At 37.9% G+C, this 13300-nt stretch overlaps 2 pseudogenes; one reads left to right on the top strand and one right to left on the bottom strand.

Annotated features, from left to right (window-relative positions):
• Window positions 1–1382: 1382 nt before the first annotated feature.
• LOC149533860 (cytochrome P450 71AU50 pseudogene) lies at window positions 1383–3114 on the top strand (annotated as a pseudogene).
• A 4065-nt stretch (window positions 3115–7179) lies between these two features.
• LOC149533859 (linamarin synthase 1-like) lies at window positions 7180–12305 on the bottom strand (annotated as a pseudogene).
• Window positions 12306–13300: the final 995 nt, after the last annotated feature.

Below are 13300 nucleotides of genomic sequence, written 5' to 3'. Positions count from 1 at the left end.
TTGATTTTCCTTAGAAAGAATTTGTTACATACTTCAATTTTAAGTAAATATATATGAGATATAAAATATGTAACTATTTTTAAAATTTTATTAATATTATATTTTGAGTAATTTTAAATATAAACTTTTAATATTAAAATTAGATTTAATATTAAATATTATAGATTTATTTAAATGTAATATGGAACTAGTATAGATATCTTGAATAAATCTATCTAAAAAAATGTCGATGGATATCCACTACAAAATAATTATAATTTGATTTACTACATCTAAAATTATTTATATTTCCTTTATCTCCATTTATTTATTTTTTACTAATTTAAGCTTTTTATTTGAATTCTTAAAAATGGATGATTTATATTTACAAATATTATTTTTAATGGATATTTTATGTTATATTTATTTAATTATTTTTAAAAATATATTCTATTTATAATAAGATTTCAACTTTTGACATGTAGATGGTTGTCAAATTTAATCTAGAAGAATAAAAGTTAACATTAACACACTCACACCATCCCACTCCGCCCATTCTGCCATTGTAGAATGACTATCGGCATTAATGAATTATATTTACAAATATTGTTTTAAACGGATATTTTATGTTCTATTTATTAAATTGTTTTTAAAAGTATATTTTATGTATAATAAGATTAAACTTTTGACATATAGATGGTTGTCAAATTTAATCTAGAAGAATAAAGTTAACATTAGCATGCTCACACCATCGCACTCCACCCATTATGCCATTGCAGAATGCTTATCAGCATTAATAAAACATATAATTAAAATCTTAATGTGAATGTGAATGTTAATTTATTTGTCTTCATAATAATTATATATAAAAAATATATATGATCCTTTTCAATTAGTTTAATTTCTAAATTTTTAGAATGACATATTTTTAACAATCATTTTACATGTAAATTCATTAAAGACGATAATCTTTAAAAGTTCTATGATACTTTTTATAAAATAAATTTGATAATTTGTATTACATGCCACAACCTATTGACTCATCTTTGCTCTTAGAGAAGACATTTAAGTCCACAAAGTCTAGTCCCATATCAGATAATCTAACAGCCCTCATTAAACTAATATGCTCGTGATCATTACCCTACTGAACTACCACAGTCATAATATCAAACCTTAACCTCGCATGCCCTATCATTTGGGAAAACTACTCTTATGTTCTCCACACTTCAACAGCCATTCTCTCAGCAATAACAGTGCTTAAAATATCAACTAGACATTACTTTACTAAAACTGGGCCCCGCAGCCTCCATCGCGGTATATATAGTAATAATACACGGTGAGTAGAAGCTAGGGGAAAAGCCTCAATTTGTTAGTGTGAGTTTGTAGGCTGCAAGGAAAAAAAAATGCAGCGAACAGAGTTGTTGGAGTTTGTGAGGTCTCAATTTGGCGAGACTAATGGCCTTTTGATGACCATGGGCTTATCAGCAGCACTGATACTTGCCTGGAGTTTGTTAAAAGCTAGCAATGTATCAGCTGGGCGTAAGAGGCTGCCTCCGGGACCTGTGGCGCTACCCGTGGTGGGAAGTCTCCATCTTTTGGGAAAGCTTCCCCACAGAGGACTCGCTCAGCTTTCGCGTAAATACGGGCCCGTTATGTTCCTCCGCATGGGCTCTGTGCCCTCTCTCATCTTCTCTTCTCCCGAGATGGCCAAGCTTGTTCTCAAGACTCACGACCAATCTTTCGCTACTAGGCCCGCGCTGAGTTTTGGGCGCAACGTCTTGTACGGCTCGAAGAGCTTGGGTTTCTCCTTCTATGGTACTTACTGGAAGCAAATCCGTAAAGTTGTGTCGTCCCAGCTGTTGGGTCCCAAGAGCCTCGATTCGTTGAAATATATGAGAGAAGAAGAGATGCAAGCCATGGTGGATGCGATTATGGAGCACTGCAATGGCTCTGCCGCTTCCTGTCCTGTGAATGTGAGTAAGCTGGCGATGGACGTGACGATGTATATGTCGTCGAGGATGACGCTGGGCAGGAAGTACTCGGAGGACGAGCTGATCAGTAGCAGCACCGGTGGCTCCATGTTCAATTTGAACCAGATGGTCAAAGAGTTTTTCTACCTGGCCGGTGTTTTTAACATCTCCGACTTCATTCCCTGGCTGCAGTGGCTGGATGTGCAGGGCCTTTACCGTCGCCAGAAGAAACTTCACCTGATGATCGATGGGTTTCTTGAGAAGATATTAGAGGAGCACCTGTCCGCCATGGCCACTGGTCAATCCATCAGAGACTTTACCGCGGACTTGGCCGAACTCCTGCTTAATAAAGGCAACGCCGAGGAGAAGTTCACAAGAGCAGAAGTCAAAGCGAACATGCTTGTACCATAACTCATTTCCTCTCCGTTTTCTATCTCATATTCCTCCATGTATCTATACCTTAATTTCTTAATTTCTTCCTCAGTGTGAGATGTTTAAGGATGGTCTATTCATATGTTCCATTCATGATTGTCAGGAAATGCTGGTCGCGGCAATTGACACGTCTAGTGTGACAGTGGAGTGGGCAATGTCCGAGCTGCTGTCAAACGATCCATCGATCATGAAGAAAGTCCAGGAGGAGCTGGAAAGAGTGGTGGGATTGAAGAATAAGTACGTGCAAGAGTCCGTTTTGGGAGATCTGGAATTCTTACGGGCAGTAGTGAAGGAAACGCTTAGGCTCCATCCGCCGGTGCCCTTGATGATTCCACGAGAGAATATTGAGGAGTGCGAGATAGGCGGTTATCACATTTCCCGTGGGTGTCGAGTCACTGTGAACGTGTGGGCTGTTTCCAGGGATCGCAATGCGTGGGGCGATGATGCTGACGTCTTCAGACCGGAGAGGTTCATGGAGATGGATGCTGATGTTGACGTGAGAGGGCATCATTTTCAGATCCTGCCCTTCGGAGCAGGGAGGCGACTGTGCCCCGGCATGCCGCTAGCTTTCAAAGTAGTGCCGCTTATGCTGGCCAATCTCTTACACTCCTTTAATTGGAGTCTTCCAGATGGAATCTCAGCCAATGATTTGGATATGGAAGAAGAATTCGGACTGTCGACGCCCAGAGCGGTTCCCCTTCGTGCTGTCCCCACTCTTCGCCTCCTTTCATAATAATTTCACAGACTAATCAAGTGTGTGTCTATTTTTTGTTGAGTGTGGCCCTTGTTGTTTTTCTTATCAAGAATAATATAAATTTGTGCCTGTTCAGTTTAGTTGTCAAACATCCATCATCTTTGTAACTTTCAATTATGATATAGGTAGTCTGAAAGCTGTGAAGTGATTTGCAACCATTGTGGCAGATTCGTAATGCCTCTCAAAGCCTTTAGTGGGAGGAATGAACATAGATTGTAATGAATCCGATTTTGCAATATAACTAACTATTTTTCCTCTGCTTTGGTAAAAATCTGAAATGTTTTCTTATCTTGTTGTTCATTTCTCGCGTCATTATGAATAGAACTTGATCACCATTTGCAGATGCTTTCAACCAATATTTTATGTTCCAAATTCATTTGTACAGAAGGAAGAATTAATTGTCCTCAAGAGGCATTGACTTGTCAAGTTTACATTGGTTTTAGTTTAAAAAATAAGTTGATCCATTCCACTCATGCGACTGATGTTGCTTCTGGAATGGATCCAATAAGTTGTATTATACGTTCTCTTGACCCTGTGTTTATAGGAAGATCATTTTAAAGGGATGGAGTTCATAGATTGCAATAATTTCATATTAATGAAGGGTATAGGTATATGGCACCAAGTATTGAATGTAAGAATTTCTCTTAATGAGTGTGTGATTTCTTGCTCGATTATGTTTGGAAATGTTTCGAAGGCTCATTTTGGGGAATCCATAGTTCCAGGTTCCTAAAAAGGAGTGTTTGGTGTTTGACTGATAAAATGGGAATGGTACCTCAAAAGGGTATGATAATATTTTATATAGAAGGTAAAGAAAGACTGTTTCATGATTTGCGGTCTTGGGAATAAATATCTCTTGTAGTTGTTTGGTAAAAGGGGCATAATTTGGTCTAATCCTAATAGAACAACTTGCTGGAACGATATATCTTTCCAAAATCACTGTACGCGGTTCTAAGATATACAGTTAATATTTTAAATGGGTGTCCAAATCTATGATTCTTTTCCCTAGTGCTTTGGAAGACGTTTGTGAAAAATGCAAAATACGCAATCTTAAGGGCTAATGGAGAATAGGCCTAATGTGGATAGTTTGGTGCTCGATGTTTGATTTAAGGTTTTTGGGAATGTAGAACCTCGTGACATGCTTTATTTGACATATTAAGATCATTACTCGGGTTGGATCTAGCCTCGGAAGGTGTAACCTAAGTTGGTCACTTGGAGGAGCCTACATAAGGTCTATGGAAAAGACAATTTGTGATCAAACTTTGTTAGATATTTCAAACCCATCATGAAAGCTTTGAAGTGAATGAGTTGTTTTTAATGAATCTTTGCATCATAGCGGTACCAAAGAGAGGGAATAGGTCTTTGTATGGGAAATAGTTGAAGTTAGAGTGAAGTTGATTCAAGATGTCTCCTAAGAATGTGGGCGCAGCTAGAGAGATGCAAGAGTTGAACGATTAGAATTTAATGTTGCATGAATCTTATAATACCATTTTGATGAGGGTGAGAGAGTTGGAGTCAAACCAAACAATGGGTGTACAAGTTCGGATGTGAGTAGTGATGAACCTGATGAGGAGAAGGAAGAATTATTAGGGGATCCTAAAGAACAAACTACAATTAGACCTCTTAGGGAACTGAAAGAAAATAATAAGAAGGCAATGGGTGAAATACCTATTTATGATGGGAGTTTTAAATAAGAAGATTTATGGATTGAATTGCATCCATGGATGTCTACCTTTAAAGTGAAGAGGTACATGATGTTCAGAAGGTCAGATTGGTTAAGAAAAATATCAAGGGACATGCACTTCCATTGTGGGACCATGAAGAAGCCAAGATAAGGGAGAGATGAAAGAGCAAGATTACTTCTTGGGATTGAATGGTAGCCAAACTCAAAGGTAGTTTTCTTCCTATAAATTATGATCTAGATGGTAAAGGAAAATGATCTAGATATCAAGACATACACTAATGAACTTTTTAAGTTGAATATATGATCTGGTTGGGAGTGAGATGAAATTGTTAAAGTTGAAAGGTACCTAAGAAATGAGAGATTGAATATATAGAACACACTTATTTCTTCTAATACAAATACTATAAGGGAATGTTATGTATTGGCTATTAGGAGAGGAAAAGAAGAAAAAAACATGAGAAATATTCAAGAAAGAAGAAGAAACAATAATAAGGGTAGAGGAAAATTCTCACATAAAAGAGAACCAATGAAGAATTTGGAGTCATGAACAAATGAAAAGAGAAATCATTTTCTAGTTCTAGAGATGCTTTTGGTAGGAATAGAGGCAAACATTTTAGAGATAATAATCAAATTTTAGAAAGATTTTATAACTGCAATGAATATGATAATCCTTCTTTTAAATGTCCTGAGAAGACAACAACTTCATAATCCATGACCATCTATAGATGTTATGCTAGCATAATCATGACCATGTATAAACATTTAGGTGACATAATAGAGAATCCATTTTTAAGAAAGATTCCCAAATCTATATGAACCACCTTTTGTAATACTATTACACTCCTATCCTCTTATAATACTATTACACTCTTACCCTTGAGTCTCTATAAAACACTATTGTTTAGGTCTACACAGTTATATTTTGTTCATGTGACTTGTTGTCCACTAGTTATGGTAATTATTTTGGGCATGTTGTAGCACTATTCAATTATATGAACTTACAAGGAATAAGCATTAGCATTATATTCCTTGTGCGCATCATCGTTGTATAGGTAATGAGAGAAGAATTAAGCTTGGAAAAAAAAGTCAACTTTGACTATTTAACACTTTTGGTCTAGGAATTAAGCTTTGTGTGTGATGTTTAAGCCATTCCTAGGTAATGTGACTATCTACATTAGAATGGTAGCGTGGGCCTAACAGTCTAAATGGGTGGCACGACACAGCACAATGGGAACCATTATATAGGTGGTAGCCCAGATTCAATGGTACACATCCAACATTTTCTACTCATTTACATCCTTAATATTTTACTTGCATTAATTATATTCTTATGATACCATGCATTAAATATAGATATCAAAAACTGCAAATGACCCCACGTTTCAACGATATTCTTGAATACAAACATTACAGAAGCTCTAATCAATATTATGAGTTTCCTGTCATATCTAGTACTAGAGGATGTAGCTGCAAGAATTAAGACAGAAAAAGAAGAATGGAGGCAGTTATAATTCCTTTCGGACATTAACAAAGACAGTCAAACAAGCAAAAAGAGAGGAACGAGAAAACAAATGGTAAGTAAAGCATAAAGCTGATCAACTTTATCTTCAATCAGATTAAAATCCATACTCGAGAAGCCCAAATTGGTCTCTAGAAGAGAATGAATGACGAGCTAGATGCGAATAGGATTTTTTAAAGTTTTCTTCTTCAAAGTAAGCTGTCTATATTTACCTCTGAAATAATCAAGAGAAAGAGCTACGGAGGGAACCGCTAAATGCTCGATAAGTTATCAGATCTTTTTTTCATAGTGTCCTAGTGGTGGTCTTAAATTAGACCAACTTTGTTTCCCTTTAAATTCTGCAAGATAATTGGTTGCATAATTGTTAGAGAAAGTAAGACAACCCACAAAGGCGGCTAAGTATTATTAATCCTATATTAACATAAAAACGAATCAAAAATAGAGTTACCGACCGAACCAACTACAAAATCACAAACCAGCCAAGCACCAACTCGGCAAAGACATGAGTATTCAGGTGCCTAACAAGAGAATGACCCACCATGCAAATCATAGAGATAGGAAACCAAGGAGAGAAAAAGCGAATGAGTATATTTCTAGAGCATAGTTTTGGTAGCTTTGAAAATAAAGGCATGATCAGAAACACAGAATGTTGTTTCACGAACACACAAAAGAAACCTGTGTCTCACAAACACACAAAAGAAACCTCTATTTATTTAGAACGGATTACAGTATGCCTCAGTCATGAGGTTTTCTCTCTGCATTTCAAACTTTAGAGTGCGTTCAAAACATTTCAAACTTGATGGATATAATCGATCAAGGAAAAACAAATTATCGAGATATGATTTTAGTGAGAAGGTGAAGCAGCGGCATCAAGGAGGGCAAGAAAGTTGTGAAGATTGTTAAAAGAGGAGACCCCGGCGCTCAACGCGCTCCTTCCGCTCTCCTTGAAGTACCGCGCTTGTTTTCTTATTTCCTCGGATATCGTTCCGGGCACCATGAGCCTGCGCATCTGCGCTACCACGTCAGCTCGAGAGATGGGGCTCTCTTGCATCTCCAATCCGATCTTCCAGATGTCAGTCACAAATCTGTGGTTGGTGGACTGTTCGGCGTGGAAGGGGCGGCAGCTCATACCCACGCCCTCCGCTATGCTCTCCAGCGTCGAATTCCATCCGCTGTGTGTCAAAAACCTTCCCACGGAGGGATGGGCCAGCACTTTCCTCTGCGCCGTCCAACTCACGAAACAGCTCCGCTCCTTCACTGTAGGATTCAAACAACAGCAGCAACACAAATTTTAAAAAGAATGATAATATTCAAAACAAGGAAGGTTCTGTTTTACTGCAGAGAAAAAAAAAACTGATATATTATTCCACCAACAAATTGTTGTTCAGCCAATACATTTATTCAAATAAAAATTGTTAAAACTAATTCCTAACACATAGATCAAAATATAGATCAGGAGTTCTGACAGTAGTTTTAGCATTATTCCATTCCTATGATTAAGGATGGGAGAAGAAGTAACTAAGACTAGACAAAAATGCATCCAAAAATATCATCTAATGCATGCCATATGTACAGCATGCTTCTTGTTTAAACTACTCCTAAACTGAAGTATTCTAAAAATTATTTATAGAATGGTGGAAATGGAGCAATGGAGTTGGAGTTTGAAGTGAAGATCTCAGCATCAATCTTCATACTCCCCCTTGATGCTGAGAGGACTCACAATCTGATCTCTGAGTACCAAAAACTGATCTTTTGTAACTGCCTTTGTGAAGATGTCTGCAATTTGCTCCTTTGTGCTGATGTACTTCAACTCAACCGCTTTATTTTGTACCAAATCTCTAATAAAATGTTGTTTAAGATCAAAGTGTTTGGTCCTGCTGTGATGAACCGGATTCTTGGCCAATTTAATGGCACTTATGTTGTCACAAAAAATCACAGTAGGCTGAACCTGTATCTCTCCAATTTCTTCAAGAAGCTTTCTAAGCCATAAAGCTTGTGTGCCAGCTGAAGTGACCGCAACATATTCCGCTTCTGTAGAAGAGAGAGCAACCATACTTTTCTTTTTTGAACTCTATGTAATTAAACCGGAACCCAAAGAAAAACAATTACCAGATATAGATTTTCGGTCATCCAAACAACCTCCCCAATCTAAATCACTAAAGACAACAAGCTCAAACTTATTAGAAGAATAGTGAATGCCAAAATCTACCGTGCTTTTCACATATCTCAAAATTCTCTTGGCTGCCTTCATATGTTCCTCTGATGGATTTGTCATATACCTTGAAACCAATGAAACTGAATAAGCAATATCAGGCCTTGTGTGAGTTAAAAACATCAAACTCCCCACAATGCTTCTGTATAATGTCTCATCAACAATTTTAGCACCATCATCTCTACATAATGTAACTCCATGAGCAATTGGAGTGGAAAGAGGTTTACAATCAGCCATATCAAATTTTTTCAACATATCTTTTGCATACTTTTCTTGACAAATAAAAATTTCATCTTTACCTTGATAAACCTCCATGCTAAGAAAGTACTTCATGAGACCTAAATCTTTCATCTCAAACTCATTCATCATAGCAACTTTAAATTCATCTTTCATCTTTGAACTACTACCCATATATAACAAATCATCAACAAACAAACTCACAATGAGAATATCATTACCTTCTTGTTTGTAGTAAAGGGTAAGTTCACTCTTACTTCTTTGAAAGCCATTCTACTGAAAATATCCATCAATTCTTCCATACCATGCACGTGGTGCTTGCTTAAGGCCATACAAAGCCTTCTTCAACTTGTAGACATAATCTTCTTTGCCTTGAATCTCAAAACCTTGTGGCTGTCCCACATATACCTCTTCTTCTAAGTACCCATTCAAGAAAGCACTTTTCACATCCATGTGATGAATACTCCATTTCTTTTGAGCTGCAAGAGAGATTAGCATCCTAATAGTTTCTTGTCTTGCTACTGGTGCAAAAGTTTCTTCATAATCAATGCCATACCTTTGAGTGAAACCTTTAGCAACCAATCTTGCTTTGTGTCTTTCAACACTCTCATCACTATTATACTTGGTCTTATAGACCCATTTTGTGCCAATCTTCTTCTTATGTGGAAGATCTACAAGCTCCCATGTTTCATTCCTATCAATGGAATCCATCTCTTTATTCATTGCTTGCATCCAAACCTCATTAGCACATGCATCTTCAAAACATGATGGCTCAAAATCAGCTTTAGCAAGTAATGCAAAATTTACTGTCTCACCTATTGGATCTTCTTCATGTGCTTGATTTTGACACCTCTCATAAATATCACTCAATCTTTTTACCTTCCTTGGAGGACTAGAGGATGGACTTGCTCTTGGTATTGGTGAGAGGTTTTTTGGTGGGCTTGGTGATCTTGAATTAGAACCATTAGCTAGCTGCTCATTATCATTATCAGCAATATCATCATCATCCAAAACTGATTTTGGCTTTCCAACATGTTGTTTTTGATGACCATAAATTCCCCCTTCATCAAAAATCACATCTCTTGAAACAACAATCTTATTTCACTTGCTCTAGAAACTCTTGCGACAGAACGACAGACTTGCCGTGGAGGAGATTGGGGCGAATGGCCCAAAGGAAGCACTGCTCGCTCGCCCCTAAACCCCACGCAAATTCCACCAGATCCTCCTCCAACATCACCACCACGCTGCCGAAACACACGTAGAACACCGAAGATGCCTCCCTCGTGTCCAGCCACTCCAAGCAGCTATTCTCTTTGCTCCATATGCTCTCCTTCCCTTGGTTTAACAGATACCCGATGCCCATTACGGGAAAATACGTGGACAACTGATCGAGGACGGGCTGCTCCAGCTCATCGAACGTGTTGATCACAACTGCGGTGGCTTTCGCCGTGGCCTGTGCTTCCTTGTTCAGATGTTGGAACATGAAATCAGACGCCTCTTTTGCCTGTACAAAACAAGGCAGATCTCTCATCCTCAACATTGGCATTGCTGGAATGCAACTTATCACTTGCTCCTCTCGCACTTCACCTATGTAGAATATATAATGACCTAATTAATAAACACAGGTTACAAACTCCTGCATTGGGACTCTTAGCCTGTCTCTGATACAAAAGAACAAACGAAATAAATGCTTTATTTTCTATGAGAATGTTCTATCTACTGAGCTACTGCCCTCTCTTCATCCAACTCCTCTATGACTTATACCCAACAAGACAGAAGCCAGACACTAAAAAGTTCATAAACTTTACTCTAAATTCTTAGGGCCCGTTTGGTTGCAAGCATAGGAATAGAATATTAGAATGCGTATGTGGAATAGGAATGGCAATGAGGAATGGGAATGTAAAAGAGTAATCCCACTCTTTTTTGGTTCACCTAGTATTTGACTAGGAATATGTTACTCTCCTGTTTGGTTGAGAGAAATTGGAATTAAAATACAGTTAAGTTTCAGCCAAGCTGTTGCCCACAATTCCTGTGACTCCAATAACGAGGGCTACTCTTTGCTTGTCAGATTGTATTTCTACCCGCCATCGAACCCCACTCAATTTAAACCATATTTACATACAGAGCAAGCCAATCTCTGAGATGCGCTGCTTACTGAATTTCGATTGCTCTGAGCTGTGAATAGAGGGAACATGGCTAAGCTAGAGGCCAAAGGAGCTGAATATGAGATTGTTGCAGAGAAGAAAATGACAGGATGGGCGTTTTGGGGTTACAAATATGATGATGCAGCCGACTTATTTCAAAAAGCTGCCAATTCGTACAAGCTTGGAAAATTCTGTACGTAGTTTATTTCAAGCCCTATGTGCTATCGCTGAAATCAATCTTAATGAGTTTCACCTTTTGCAATGTCGTTAACATATACGTCTTTGCACATTTTCTATATAAAGAAAACTATGGTTTTGTACCCATTTGTTTTGATTTGAAAACAATGTCGCCAGGAGTTGTTTCCTGTTCTCAGTCTACTGAGAATCGTCACGAGAGACAAACGCACCTGAGAATCGCTGTGGAGCCCGAAAAAACCCTGCCGATAAAATCTTGCCAAAATGCACACATATGCAAATGGACCCTGCCCTTATGCGCTCGCTCACGGACCTGAAAATTTATTAAATTTGAGATAATGGGATTGAGAATAGGAATGGTCTATTCTAATAATAGGTTTTTTTTTGACATAGACTTATGTTCGTTTTAGGGGTTAAATTGGAATTCGAAACCCTATTCTCTATTCCAATTTAGTCAACCAAACGAAAAACTGAAAACATATTCCGAAATGTCTATTCCTATTCCAACAACCAAAAGGACCCTTACATCTCAATTTTAATGAGTGCAGGCTCATCTCTTGCATTACCATTGAACCGAGTGCAGACCCAGATGAAAAACATTGAGAGATTTGAACACTGTCAAACGAACAACAAACAGGAAACTTTTGTAAGACTTTACAGAAAATTCCGAAATAGACCTAACGAAATAGATGACGAACCGGAGAGTGGAATATATCCATTGTCGAGCAAGAGTGGCATATGGAAATAAGCAGAAAAGCCGCAAGCGCTAGTGGTCCAGAAGGCGACTCTGGGAATGTTGTACTTGTCGGTGGTGTCCAGCGCAAAGGAGAGGACGCCATCAGCGACAATGAAGGTGAGTGGAGGGAGGGTTTGGGAATGCATGAGCTTGTGAACCATTTTATCGAAATGAGGTGGGCACATTTCTGCTACAGATTTCACAAACTCCGACAGTCTGAGGGTACGCCCATGGTCGGGAGGGAGACCATTAGATATAACCTCGTACCTCAACTCCGCCGCAAGACCAGATTTGCTCATCCGCCCGTGGGTGAATTCGGTGTCTACCAACGTTACCAGAAAGCCTTGCTCTACCAGAAGCTTCCTAAATTATATAATGGGATTAATGTGGCCCTGTGCTGGGAATGGAAATAACAATGCATGGTGTCTCCTTGTACAGCCTTCCATTGAATTTGATATCAAACTCCCTACTAAAATTCAGCTGGAGTATGATGTAGCAGAAGATTTAACCAGCACTCTAAATAATTGCGCGAGTTTTAAACATCACATACTAAGGAAGAAATTAAGCTTGGAAAAGTAAGTCAAACTTTGACTATTTAACACTTTGCACTAGAATCAAGCCTTAGTGCATGATGTTTAAGCAGTTTGAAATAAATGTAGTATGGGATTCATTGCTTTTGAAAGAAATGAGTAATTCTCAGCCATAAAACTGGAGAGGCTATTGAAGGCAATCCTCGGGTACCAAACATGATTCACGTGATGAACAAAACCTGTCGTACTGCAAAATGTCATCTAAAACTATTATTTTGTTTCCCTTCTCACACGATGGAAGGTGATGATTCATCATTGGGTGCTTGGAACGCACGCCATCCCCTCTTTAATTAGTACATTGTTCCATGTATTCATTTTTTTTAGGGAATTTATTTTCAAATTGGGTTATTTCCACATCCGATAAGAGTCATTCAACCTCAGATAGGGGAGAGAAGCCAATAAATGTGTGGGTGGCCAATGGTTATGGAGTTGATAGTGAAGAAACACATAAAATACCATACAATAAAATGCAGCAGAACACTTCAAATTGGAAGGCTGAAAAATCAGACCGGGTCATTGAATTTATAATTAAAGGTATGTACATTCTAATTTAAAACATTTATGAGGATAAGTGACAAAAAAAAACAGCTAGGTGGTGCTGAACATTTTTAATGTGAAATATATGCACTTTGAAAAGTACTTGGTCTATGTGATCTTATTTCTAAGATCTAGGACTATTGCATAGAAATGCTAACCAATTATATAAAGTTAATTTAAAACTTTAACATAATTGTAATAAAAAAATAACACATAATAAAATGATAGAGGGAGAAAAGAGAGATAGAGACACAACACATTTGATTTCTGAGTTCGTCCGATATGGACTACATCTCTCGGTCCAACTCCAATAG

This window comes from Cupressus sempervirens, chromosome 10, assembly GCF_028749045.1.
Source record: "Cupressus sempervirens isolate cs-2001-9-10 chromosome 10, ASM2874904v1, whole genome shotgun sequence".
Classification (NCBI taxonomy): Eukaryota; Viridiplantae; Streptophyta; class Pinopsida; order Cupressales; family Cupressaceae; genus Cupressus; species Cupressus sempervirens.
This window is presented reverse-complemented; position numbering and strand designations above follow the sequence as displayed.